Raw genomic sequence first — 13,518 nt, 5'->3', positions numbered from 1 at the left:
AATAGACCATTCATTCATACTTTTCACACTGGCCTCCCACTACCAGTGTAAATGGGTGAGCTCTTAATAAAAATAGACATTTTATCTAATGTATACTTGTTAATAAGTATTGATGTGTCTACACCAATCCCATTCCCATTCATCCAAAATTCACTTACATATGGCCTCTTGTGAATAATTAGAGTAATGCAATTTACAAAATTATTGCTCAATGAAAGTAAAAAGTAACTGGTACTCAAACTATTTTTTTCATCTGAAAGCTGAATATTAATTTTATGTGTTTCAGAAAGCCTAAATCTATACTCTACTCATAGGCATGTTAATAGCCACTAGTTTCCATTAAATGAGGTCAAGTTCTTTCTTTATTCACTAAAAGTCACAATTTTGTTAGTAGTTTTTATAAATTAACCTATAAAATATTTATATACAGCCCAGCTGGTGGGCTCAGCAGTTGAGCAATGACCAGGAACTAAGAGGTTTCTGGTTCAATTCCCAGTCAGGGAAGGTGCCAGGTTGTAAGCTCGATCCCCAGTAGGGGCTGTGCAGGAGGCAGCAAATCAATAATTCTCTCTCATCATTGATATTTCTATCTCTCTCTCCCTCTCCTTTCCCCTCTGAGATCAAAGATAGATAGATATATAGATATAGATATAGATATAGATATAGATATAGATATAGATATAGATATAGATATAGATATAGATATAGATATAGATTTTAAAGTTATAGTCCTTTAATAAAGTACCACATGGCCCTGAAAATAAACTACTACTTCATGAATCTTACAAAGAAAAAGCAAAACAAAAGAAATATTTTTGCCTAGGCAAAAAGCAAATTGCTAAAGCATACATTAAAACCCTAAATGCTTAAAAAATAATACCATACAGGGCGGAGTAAAGTAGTTTTACAATTGTTCATATGGAAAATAATACAATAATTAATAAAACAAGAATAAACTCATGTTTCGAGTACTCACAACTGCAAACCTACTTTTGCCCCACTGTATATTGTTTAGGGAGTGAGGTGTGTAGTGAAAATATTAAAACATACATAGCAATAATAAATACTGAATTTTTTTCCATGACAGGATGAATGGAATGTGACTAGATAAAAATACAGAGGCTGAACTTATAATATTTTGAAATGACTGAACGTGTAATATTTTGCTTCATAAGCCGGACATTAGGTATACAGATACTAAAATAAATATACCTCGTACCACATTCTCTGAACACAGTACAATAAAATTAGAAAACAGTAGCAAGCCAAAAGGAAACCTTATAGATCTTTAAAAAGAAAAATTAGCTTCGGTCTCTTCTGTACACGTATTTCACAGCATCCAGAATGCTTTTAGAGCTTCCCTGGTGCACGTATAGACAAGCTTTAGAACAAGGAATCCTAGAGGCATCCCAAAGTTATCCTCAAAAAGAACTGGTCAGATTGTACTTAACATGACTCAGAAGATGTGGCCAGGGGCAAGGAGGGGTGGCAGCAGGTGGAATGAGGTCTGCAGAGTTCTGTGAAGCCCAGTGCCCATGGCTTGCAGCCCCACCCTGCCTGCGCTGCCAGCTCCACACGCCACTCACCTCCTCCGAAGTCACTTGCTTCGCCTCACTTGGATGAGGGACAGAGGGGCTATGTGAGTCCAATTATTTTTTTCCCCTGCTTTTAAATGCCCAGTCTTCCTGATGTCATCATCATTAGATTAGTTTCATTTCACTCTACTACAGTAAGCCTTTTCTAGCCAGACGTAACTGGCATCGATAGGTATATAGAATTCTTTTAAAAATTCCCCTTTTCTACTCCCCTGCCCTCTTCTGTCAAATTGTAACTTGATGATGATGCCTCCCCCTTCTTCCACCCCCATACCCTGGTACAAACTGTTCCGATCTTCACAGTGAGACACAAAACCCAAGACCAGTAGCAGTTTCATTTCTCGAGTGGGATTTGTGCAAGGGTTCAATGATCATTTAAAAAAACTCAGCTGTTAATTTCCAAAGTGAATCCCCACAACTTTGGCCAATAGAACGTGTGCCAGGTTTTAGAAACAGAAATGAGGTATTTTCCATGGAAATACATTCAATATGGGTGTTTATAAAACTGCAGCAAGGGCTAGGGGAAGGGGCTCTTGGCTGGGCTCCTGAGGAAGATTCCTGGGACTCCCACGAAGACCGTATCTCAGTGGGGAATCAGGAGGCCGCCACAGGGAGAACTGAGCTCAAGAACACCCACGGTGACCCAGCTACCAGGAGGCAACCCACCGCCAGCACACCTGCCTCCACCAACGCCACACCTGGTGACTGGACACCTAAACGCTGCTACCCAGATCCCCAAGTCATCACCACCATGCTTGTCAGCAGAGAAACAGAGAAAAGCAACCAGCTATTGGCCTCTACCTCACTGCTGTTTGTAAATCTTGCCTGAATGCACCTAATTGGCAGAACTAAAGTCACATCCTACTTTTAAAGAAGCCGGGGAGATGCAGACTGTAGTTGTCCGCCCTCTGGACAGAGGTGAGAATGGGTCCTGAAGACCAACTGACATTAGCCACCACGGAAGGAGGGTCCATGAGGGCATTCCTGTCTTCTTTCTGGTTAAATCCTCTGTGTGGACCTCAGCATAGTAGGCACTCAATTAATACTTGTTGAATGAATGAAGGTATGATCACAAATTACTACCAAGTAATAGCCTCACTTCCCTTTCTCCCCAGACTGGACTGAGAGCATAAGCTACAAACTCTCACCAGCTAGCACCCTCAATTCTCTTGCCATGTTGCCTCCTGGCCACCAGCTCTGCAACACCTTGAGTGACCAGCTGGTCCTGATTTGCCAGGACTTCCCAGTTTTAGCACCAAAAGTTCTGTGTCCCAGAAAATTCCTCCGTCCTGGGAAAAGCAGAATGGTTCATCACCCCAGCATCCCATCCTCAACGGTGAGCCTCCTCCACACATACGTCCAGAATAGCAAGTCTGGCTGAAGGGGGTGGGGGTGGGGGAATCACACCACACCCTTAGGTTTCCTTACTGCTGCTCTGAAACCATTTTTACAGGACCTTGGTCAGCTACTTTCCCATAACCTCACAATGGCGCCACCCACGCTGCTCCCTTCCATCCCATCACCACCCAGGGGTGCGGGTTATCAGATGACTGACATTTACCAGGGTTGAACTCCAGTAACCTTCCACATTCCCACTGTGGGGCTGGCACCTGTTGTCCGTCAGCTTGCCCAGGGCCAACCACTCCCCTTGTGCCCTCCTGTCTCCATGAGCTCTTTGGTCAACCTTTCCCTAGGCCCAGGGACTCCTTCCCTCAGCTTGTAAACATGTTAAGGTCTCTTCCATCTTAAAAAACCGCAACAACAAGAAAAAGCCTTAAGCCTCAGATCCCCTAGATCAGGGGTGGGCAACCCCTGGAACGCGTGCCAAACATGGCACGCCAGTAACTTTTGCTGGCACGCGGAACCCTCTCTTATAATCTTCCATTTACAATTTTTGTCAACATTTGAATGACTTAAATGTTAAATTACAAGGAACTGGCAAGACACTTGATGTTATGTTTGGTTACATAAAGGCTTTAGAAAAGAAACTGGAAGTCTTTAAGAGGGATGTGGATGGTGAGAGATTTAGATATTTCCCAAACCTCAAGAGGCACATCAAAGACCTCCCAAAAGATGACAGAACAGACTGTCAAAGCCTTCAAAAGCTGTTTTTAAACATCATCGAGTCAACTATTGAGCAGTTCTTCTCAAGATTTGCGAAATTTAGAGAACTGGAAGAGACAGCAAAATTCATGAGGTTTTCAGACAGCACGAAACTGGAGGAACTAAACTTACAAATGTTTTCATGGATAGACATGGCTGACTTTGAAATGCAGTTGACTGAATTTCAGAGTAGCTCAATTTGGAAGCAGAAATTTATTGACCTTAGAGTTGACTTGGAAAACATTGGGAAAAAAAGCGATTAGAGACAGGAGTACCAGAGAGAAGTGTCAAAAACGAACTTTTGAGGACTTGGAATGCCATTCCAGAAAATTTTTTCTGTTTAAAAAACTTTGCAACAGCGTTACTCTCCATGTTTTCATCCACATACGCTTGTGAATCTTTGTTCTCACTGATGAATTTTGTTAAGTCTCGTAATAGGAGTAGCCTGATGGATGAAAGTAGTAGCTCGTGCATATCTCTGAAGGTCACGAAATAGAAACCTGATGTGGAATCTCTGTCATCAGTGATGCAGCAGCAAAAGTCCCACTGATAACATCAAACGGAGTCATAAAGTTTTCTGTCAGACTATCAGTGTACATGTATACATTAAAAAATAAATGTATTTTTCATCACCATATACTGTGTTTTCCTCACTCGAATGAATTTTATTATTTCTTCAAGTTTCTTCACATACGTACACCTTAAGAGATATCAACTTGGCATAACATGTTCTCAAAAAATTAGGGTTGGCACGCAGAAGAATTTTGAGTCAGAGATTTTGCCGGTTTTGGCACGCACTCACAAAAAGGTTGCCCACCCCTGTCCTAGATAGACTGATCCTTTCAGTAGTTTACTTTCATGTGAAGCTGGGCCTTTATGAATGAAGAGTCTGCCCTCAGTCCTTAGGTTACTTCAACTTCAATCCACTCCTCACTAAGCCTCCACCTGCATCCTCCCTCCCCCCACATCCTTTACACAGTGACACTCCGTACGGAGCCAAACTACAACCTGCCGAAGGAAAAATCAGTAGTACTAATGCTGTCTGTTTTAAATGTTGATATTTGGTTCATTATGGATTTTTTGCATGAATGTCAATTTTTTTTCAAAACATTGCATTAGAATACTATATCTTGATTACTGCGTTTTTAAGCACCCCCTTAAATGTTGTGTCTGAGGTGGTGCCTCTCTTTGCTCACCCTGCTGTCCCATTCCTGCTGACAGTGCTCTTGTAGAGGACTTGGGGACCTCCTAGTGGCCACATCGGGGGTCTGCTGATTAACCCCGCCTTGATCCTACCTTGGCTGACCTCACACCTCTGCATTCTATGCAGTCCCTTGCTAACCTCTGACTCTCCACACCCTCCTTCTGCACCTGCTCCTTAAATGAGGGTGTGCCCTCCCATCCATCCCTCTCCCAGACTGTTCCCCTGACCTTTCTATTCCCCTGAACTTTCTGCTCCCCCTGCCTATGACTTCACCCTCTCCAGACTGAACTCCTATCAGAATGAACTTTCTGAAGTTCATGGTTGAACCAAGTCACTTTCCTAATTCAAACCTTCTAAGGGTTCCTCCTCTCCCAAGGCAGGTTCCAATTTTCTTTGCATTCAAGGCCTCTTGTGGTCCAGCTCCTGCCCTCACCTCTCATTAACACCCACCTTGCACATTCGGCTTCAACCAAACAAGGAGTTCTTTCTTTCCCATGCATACTGTGAGCCTTTGCCCGGATTACCTCTTCCATTTACCTGCCTAGCAAAACCCTTCTCCGCTTCAGGGCCCGCCGAATCACCTGCTACTGTGCATCTCCTAGGAAGAGCCCACACAGACTTGGTCAGTAACACCTTCTACCGTGTTACATAACTCCCTGGCATCCAGCATTAGCTCTAATAGGTGACCAATTTTTCTCACAGAATGTCTACTTTGCCTCCAAACCATCTGATATCCAAAGCACATAACATTCTCTGTAATCAGTAGCACAGCAGCCAGCACGACTGGTTCCCGTCCTACTTTAACCTACCCAAGGACATACTTCAGATTCCATTCTTTATACTGCTTTGCTCCCTGGAGCAAGGTCACTCACGGCCTAGCATGAAAGCAAGGTCACGTCCACCGAGCTGCAGTAGAGAAGTAAACAGTTCCCCAGCAACACCATGAACAGGTGCTAATGCAGAGAAGCCCGCCTGCCCTGCCAGCTGCAGAAAGCTGCATGCAAACTTGCCGCTTTCAGGTAGCTGTCTGGGAATCCCCACTGAGATGAGAAGGCCCCAGACGCAGTCACACAGAAGTTTCTGGAAGGATAAAGAAGGGGTTACTTGACCCTCAAGGCAACATAAAATGAGGCCATCTCACAGGAGCTCTGTGCATTCACTCTGAACATAACAGAACCCACTTTCCTTCTCCATTCATGCACAGACTCTGTGGATGTGGGCTGTGTGGGTAACAATTCAAACTGCTAATACAATAAACCCCTCTTTCCTCCTGCAACTATAAAGTGCCATTTTGTGCCCCCCCCCCCCAATATTTAAAATGAGATGTGGCCCAGCCGACATGGCTCAGTTGGTTGAGTGCTGTCCCATGCACGGAGAGGCCACCTGTTCCATTCCTGGTCAGGGCATATGCCTGAGTTTCAGGCTCCATCCCCAGTAGGGGGCATGCAGGAGGCAGCAGATTGATGTTTCTATCTCTCCCTCTCCCTTCCTCTCTCTCTAAAAATCAATAAAAATAATTTTTAAAAGTAAATAAAATAAAATGAGATGTAGTAATTCCTCACATGGTTTCTGGAATTTTTGAAGTGCCAAGGATACATACCAAACATAGTCTAAAAGACCACGTACTTAGGCTGAAGCATAAACACACGCCAATTTGGTGTGTTACTACTTCTGCATCCGTGGCTAAAAACACACATTCAAAATTATGTGGCTTCACAAGCAGTGCATTTCAATTACTGCAAATTGCCCACAAACAATAGATGATCTCACTTATAAAATAACATAAAATTTAAAGGTATATGTTATAAACTTATTTGGTGAGGCTCAGCCCCATGACTCCCAGGGAAGCTCCCACAAATTCCAGCATATCCTTACTTTCAATTACTTCCTTGGTTCATAACAGTAGCATCATCCAGACTAGATAAACAAAGGAATGAAAGAACCACAGAATGAGAAAGGATAGATCAAAAAGAAATCATGGCCCTGACCCATGTGGCTCAGTGGCAGAGCGTCGGCCTGTGAACTGAAGGGTCCCAGGTTCAATTCCGGTCAAGGGCATGTACCTTGGTTGTGGGTACATCCCCCATAGGAGGTGTGCAGGAGGCAGCTGATCGATGTTTCTCTCTCATCGATGTTTCTAACTCTCTATCCCTCTCCCTTCCTCTCTGTAAAAATCAATAAAATATATTTTTTAAAATCATGAATTATTTAACTAAATACAGCAACATAAGCAGAATTACTAGGGACAATAAAGCTACATCTGCTTAATATAGTGGACCCCTCCTTCTTTACCAAAGTTAAGCCTTTGCTAGGGCAAACTTCTCATACAGAGACCAAACACCTAACAGTATCTCCCACCTCTGTCCCACCCATCATCTAAATCAAGACATATAAAAATCTCAACATTGGCGGGGGTGGGGGGGGGGGAGGAAACAAATGTACTACTCATTGTAATATTTTAAGCAATAAAAATAAATAAATAAATAAAAATAAATAGGAAAAAAAAATCTCAATATTCCCTGGACAGTGTTCTCCTGTCCCAACAGCATTGCTCAAGTATTTGCTTCCAGTCGGAAATTCCTTCTTTTCAGTCCCTGCCTATTGAAATTCTCTCCCATCTTCCCAGGTATCTCTCCCATAAGCTTGTCTTGACCCCCAAATCAGGTCACCTCCTCTTGCTTCACAGCATCCTTTTTACTCTTGTCTGGCATTTGTCTTATACTAGTTTGGGCACCTGTCACCTGTGGTAAGATCCTTGAGGACAGATTAATTTCTTATTCATCTTCATTAGGCTGTGGTGGACCTTGACAGGCCTGCCAAGCTCATTCTCCTCAGCCTTGACCTGACTGATCATCATTACATAACTCCATTACTAAGGCCATGTGTAATGCCTTACTCATCCTATCTAATAAAAGGGAAACATGGTAATTAGCCATACGACCGCTACCCTTCCCATTGGCTAATCAGGGTGATATGCAAATTAACTGCCAGCCAAGATGGCGGCCGGCAGCCAGGCTACTGACACGAACAGGTGGCTTGCTTGTTTCAGTGACGGAGGACTCCAACGTTCCCCGTTCCCCGCCTGCCGCTGCTGGGCTCTGAGCTGCTAAGAAACATTGTTACAAATATAGAAGCTAAACAAAACCCCAGAAACCTATTTTCAGTCAGCCGGGATCTCAGAGCTGGGTTGCAAACAAAGTTTCAAATACAGAAAGTAAACAAAGCCAGAAACCTGCTTTCAGCAGCGAGGTCTCACAGCTAAAGCGGGCTCTCAGCTCCAGTGACAGCCATAAATCCAAGAATAAAAAAAAAAAAAGGAAAAAAGGAGCAGTTGGGAGCTTCAGTCACCCGCCAGCCTGAAAACTGCCCTCAGCCCCTCACCCAGACTGGCCAGGCACCCCAGTGGGGACCGCCACCCTGAAGGGGGTGTGACCAGATGCAAACAGCCATCATCGCCTCATCCAGGCTGGCCAGGCACCCAAGTGGGACCCCCACCCTGATCCAGGACACCCTTCAGGGCAAACCAGCCGGCCCCCACCCGTGCACCAGGCCTCTATCCTATATAGTAAAAGGGTAATATGCCTCCCAGCACCAGGATCAGCGGAGCCACAAGGCCTCCTGGCCCCTGGAACAGCGTGACAGGGGGCAGCACCCAAACCCCGATCGCCCTGCGGCTCTGTGTGTGACAGGGGTTGGGGCCACAACCTCCCTATCCGCCCTGCTCTGTTTGTGACAGGGGAAGGCGCCCCAACCCCCTGATCGGCCCTGCTCTGTGCCTGATAGGGGGGAGCTCCCCAATCCCCTGATCGGCCCTGCCCTGACTGTGACAGTGGCAGCACCCCAACCCCCTGATCGGCCCTGCCCTGAGTGTGACAGGGTGCGGCGCCCCAACCCCCTGATCCACCCTGCTCTGTGTGTGACAGGGTACAGAGCCCCAACCCCTTGATGGGCCCTGCTCTGTGAGTGACAGGGGGCAGCGCCCCAACTCCCTGATTGGCCCTGCTCTGTGCGTGACAGGGGGTGGCGCCGCAACCTCCCCATCAACCCTGCCTTGAGTGTGACGGGGGCGGTGCCCCAACCCCCCAATCGGCCCTACCCTGAGCGTGACTGAGGGTGGCATTGCAACCTCCCGATCTGCCCTGCTCTGTGCATGACAGGGGGCAGTGCCCCAACTCCCCAATCGGCCCTGCTTTGAGCCCGACCAGGGGCTGCACCTAGGGATTGGGCCTGCCCTCTACCACCCGGGAGCAGGCCTAAGCCAGCAGGTCGTTATCTCCCGAGGGGTCCCAGACTGCGAGAGGGCACAGGCCGGGCTGAGGGACGCTCCCTCCCCCCCGCCCCGAGTGCACAAATTTTTGTGCACCAGGCCTCTAGTCCTAAATAATAAAAGCCTACTATGCAAATCGACCGGTCGCTATGACACACACTGACCACAAGGGGGCAGATACTCAATGCAGGAGCTGCCCCCAGCCCGCAGGCCCCAGTTCACTGCAGAAGACATAAACCATCTTGAATATGCAGGTAAATGTGGTATCAAATTAGAGGAGCTTAGTTCTTTCATAAGTAGAGAAATACTGAAAATGACAGCCCAATATCTAGAATAAGAGGAAAACAATGAAGAAGCTTTTTGTCTGTTCTGCACAAAAAATTAAATGGTTGAAAAGACAAAGTGGCTAAAAGTGGAGACCACACCAGAGAAACATAAATACAAAACAAGGTACGAAGTGGGGGTGAGGAAAGGAAGCAGTTTCATCTGGAAAGAAAAGATTCAAGAATATACCTATTACATATATGAATACATATGTCCATTCATTCATTTGTATGTACAAGAGGTCAAAGAAGAAATTATTCCTCTAAACCCATAGTTGAGGAGGGAGAAAAAAAAAAAACATTCCGGCTTCTGAACAAGCAGATGAATGAAATGTTAATTGTGGATACACACCTTCTCAAAAACAAGAAAAGGGGTCATTAGAAACCCTGATTCCAGGGGGGAGTTAAACTACATATTAATTGAAAGAAGAAAAACAAACACCAGCAGTTCTGAAATACAGTTGGAGAAATGGCATCAGACAAAATAAGAGAATACATATACATATTTTAAAACACTGAAAAGGTTGCATTTGCGTGCATAGCTGTCTAAACAACAACAACACTAACCTGTAAGCTTTGGTTATCTTAGGCAATGGACTCCAGAGACTTTCTCCGTTTATTCTGCATGTATTTTTAACGCAGATAATTCTAATAACTTGACTGGAAAGTTTTTTTAAAAGGAAATATGACAATACAGTGCAATCCTGTGTAAAGTGCAAAAATAGCCCCTGGATTTATGCAAGTTCAGGAACCCCCCAGACCGGCTGTGAAATCTTCCTAGAGGAGTGACAGGAGCTGAATATAAGGCAGAAACAGGGCATTTCAACAGTAACAGTATTCTTCCCTCTCTGAGTATAGTCAGGAAAGCAAGGACCCATGGGAGTCCCCGTGTGACAGCTCTGTAACCGTCTGGCTTGCTCCTTTGTATCCCAGGCTGTCGGTGCCCTGGCCTAGCTGCTGGACATCAAGTTCGCTGTGGAGGTAACTTTGCTGGGTCTCCTCCCACCACGCTGGGGGCTGCCTGGGGAAGGAACCAAGTTCGAATCCATCTCGCCGTCCCCGGCACCCAGAGCTCTGCCTGGCCCAGAGAAGCTCCATAAATACTGGCAGGAGGATAGTGAGTTCCAAGGAGAGGAGGCATGTCAGGACTGAGACACAAGTGTCATCAGCCTCTGGGGCCCTATAAGCAAGAAAGAATGGACGGAGGGAGCCCAGGAGTGCTGCAGGAGTCTCCGGGAGGCTCAGAGGGGGCGACGGGCTGAGAGCAAGACTCAGCCCTCTCCTGCCCGGATCGGGGACAGTGCCCGACAGTCCCCGAGTCCAGGGCGACAGCACAGCGTGCAGGTGGGGGAGAGGGGCGGGCGGGATCCTCGGTTTACTCACGCAGGGCAGCCGCCAGCTGCTCAGCTGGACCTCCGACCTCCTCTGGGGCAGGCGCCACCCCTCGCAGCTCGCAGCACGCAGCACCCAGCACCCGCAGACCAGCTCTGGGAAATTGCAGAGTTGGTCTTTGTCCCGAAAGAACGAGGAAGTGGACGGGGCGTCACCCGCAGCTCAGCCCCGGCGGCTCGGGCCGGGCCAGGCTTCCTGAAGCCTGTTGCGACGCAGCCCCGAACCGCCTCCAGGCCGCCCCGCACGCCGCGCCTTCCACCCGAGACTGCGTGTCTCTGTACAGAGTCAATCCCCCGGCGCCCGGGAAACTACCCGCGGGGTGGGAAATGAGTGGGCGCCGCGGCTGGGGGCGCCCCAGAACCGAGGACGGAAACATACTTTAATTACTTCCAGCTTCCAGTGGGCCCCCTGCTAGCGCTAATAATAGTAATTAAGGAGAAGGAGGAGGGGGAGAAAGGGGGGGGAGGAGGGAGAGGAGGGGGAGGAGGGGGTGGAAGAGGGGGGAGGGGGAGGAAGAGGGGGGAGGGGGAGGAAGAGGGGGAGGAGGAGGAAGGGGAGGAAGAGGAGGGGAGAAGAGGAACAAGAAGAGGAAGAAGAAGAATTAAAAACCCATCAGTTACAAACATAATGTAAAACAGGGAGTCTTAGAAAAAGCCATTTTAATCAGGACATCCAACCTAGAAGCTGCAAGTAAAACAAGTGTTAGCAAAAACGTGAAAACTTCTGGATGGCAAACAAACGCGCTTTGGTTCTGTTTGTGGAGTCTAGCTGTCTTGTCTGTCCTCCAAATGAAACTCTTTTTGGTGAGATTATTTAAGGACACCACCAGAGGTAAAATGCCAGCAATGTGCTTCCTCTTACCTGAAATCTCTTACCCACAGCTGGGTCTCCACGGGCTTCAGTTTTTTACCCACAGTCGGGGCGGTCTAACTTGTTTTGCTATCAACCCAAAGGCACCGCCTCTCGTTGGGTAAACGAATTTCAAAGTTAAATAAAAATAGTCGCCAGAGCTCCAACGTCCTTGAATTTACTTGCTGTCCCTGGAACATGCTTTCTGTTCCTGGAACCAGAACCTTAGTCTGCATTTCAGTGCCCTTTGTCCTACTGCAACCCATTGTTAATATTTCAAAGAACAGGCCTTCTGTCCAAACCCGGACACCATCCAGCAAAAACCTACTGGAAGCAGGTTTTTTCTAAGGCTTCACATACATACTATCGTTCTGATCTTCCCCGAGACAAGCTGCCCTCCCTCGTCATTAGCCAGAAAGTACGATTGCTCGGCTTGGAGATCCCTCCCCGGGCTGGGCTGCGGCGAGAGAGGGAACCCGGCTGCCAGGCCAGCTGCTCCCTTAAGCGCGCGCACTCTCACTGCAGAGAAAAAGCCTTTCGCATCAACTTTTCAAAAGGAAAACATTTCGAATAGTTCACCGCAGGCATTGCTCCTGTGATCTCAAGTTTGCAGGACGCTGGCGACCTGCCACCCGAGCTGGCGGCCTGGTTTTTGCCTCCGCTGGCCGCGGGTTACTGGGTCCCGGGGATCCCGCGCCCCGGAGGGACCACACCTGGGGTGCCCGCAGCCTCTGGCAGCCCTCCAGGCAATCGGGGTGCGGGGAGAGCCGGGGGAGTGGGTGGGCAGGGGTGGGGGTTGGGAGGGCGCGGGGGCGGGGGGCGGGGGGCGGGGGGCTCCGCCCCGGCCAGTGCCCGCGGGCAAACCAGAGCTAAAGAGTGGGCAGGAGTGAGTCACCTGCCAGAAGGCCCACCCCGTCCCGGCCTTTGCCGGGAACCCCCCTGCCCAGGGCCAGGTCTCGGGAGCGCCCGGGGATGCGGAGCGGGCGAGGCTGCACGCGGGGCGCGGGGGCGCGGGGCGACACTGACGCGCAGCCTGCAACCAGGTCTGGAGCGTTTGGAGCCGGAGCGGCGGGAGGGAGAGGGCCACGTACCGTGCGGTCCGCGGGGCTTTCCTACCGCCGCGACCTTTCAGGCTTCGCTTTCCCGGACGCTTGAGCAGCAAAGTGGAAGTGAACGTGGCGTTTTGCTACACGCCAAACGCCCGTTGCCAAGAGCCTGTCCCTCCCTTAACCCTGCACACCACGGTTTGCCGGCCTACGTCTGGCCCTGTGTTCGGGCCAGAGACCCCCCACTCACCAGCCCCCGGGGGGTGAACGATCTCTGGACCACAGCCAACCCCTATTTCCTGTTTATAACCCTTGTAACCGTTTACTCGAACCCAGGGCTGTTTCGGCAGGGTTAGTTGGCGTTAGGAGTAAACACTACTAGTGCTTTTTACTGATGTATGGGAATAACTAGCAAATGTGAGAGCACTTCATGTTTTCATCTATGTGTTCCTAATAACTACTTGGAGATTTTTCTTTTAATTTTTAACTTTTCTTGAAATAAATTTAAATTTACAGAAAAGTGGCAAGAATAATACCAACAGAGTATTGACCGTGGTGAAAGAATAGTGTACCCGCCCAGAAGGACTCCTTCTGATCAGCTGGGTTCAAATTCCTAAGAAAACACCTCGCAGCTATGCTATAGGAAGCAGAGGCCTGCCCCTCTTCTTGCATTTCAGAGAAAAACTGCAAATGATCTACAGCTCCTGAACCACAAACCGCTACAGTTCCTGCGGTCAGA

General features: G+C 48.0%; 1 protein-coding gene across 14 annotated transcripts in view; it reads right to left on the bottom strand.

Moving 5' to 3' along the window:
- The window catches only part of CFLAR (CASP8 and FADD like apoptosis regulator), a 44,446-nt gene extending 31,465 nt beyond the window's left edge, over positions 1-12,981 (bottom strand). For 3 of the 14 annotated variants that reach the window (XM_036319865.1, XM_036319875.1, XM_036319866.1), the window contains exon 1: positions 10,876-11,171. The gene's annotated coding sequence lies outside the window, so the exon portion shown is untranslated. Of the gene's footprint in view, positions 1-1,586; positions 3,430-5,711; positions 5,859-5,912; positions 5,983-10,059; positions 10,769-10,875; positions 11,172-11,745; positions 12,183-12,824 lie in introns of those variants that run through there. The other 11 variants (XM_036319869.1, XR_004969416.1, XR_004969417.1 and 8 more) reach the window with 11 other exon arrangements.
- Between the last annotated feature and the right edge of the window lie 537 nt (positions 12,982-13,518).

The sequence above is a fragment of the Myotis myotis genome, unplaced genomic scaffold, assembly GCF_014108235.1.
Source record: "Myotis myotis isolate mMyoMyo1 unplaced genomic scaffold, mMyoMyo1.p scaffold_m19_p_8, whole genome shotgun sequence".
Classification (NCBI taxonomy): Eukaryota; Metazoa; Chordata; class Mammalia; order Chiroptera; family Vespertilionidae; genus Myotis; species Myotis myotis.
Note: the sequence above shows the minus strand (reverse complement) of the source record. Positions and strands in the feature narration are given on the sequence as shown.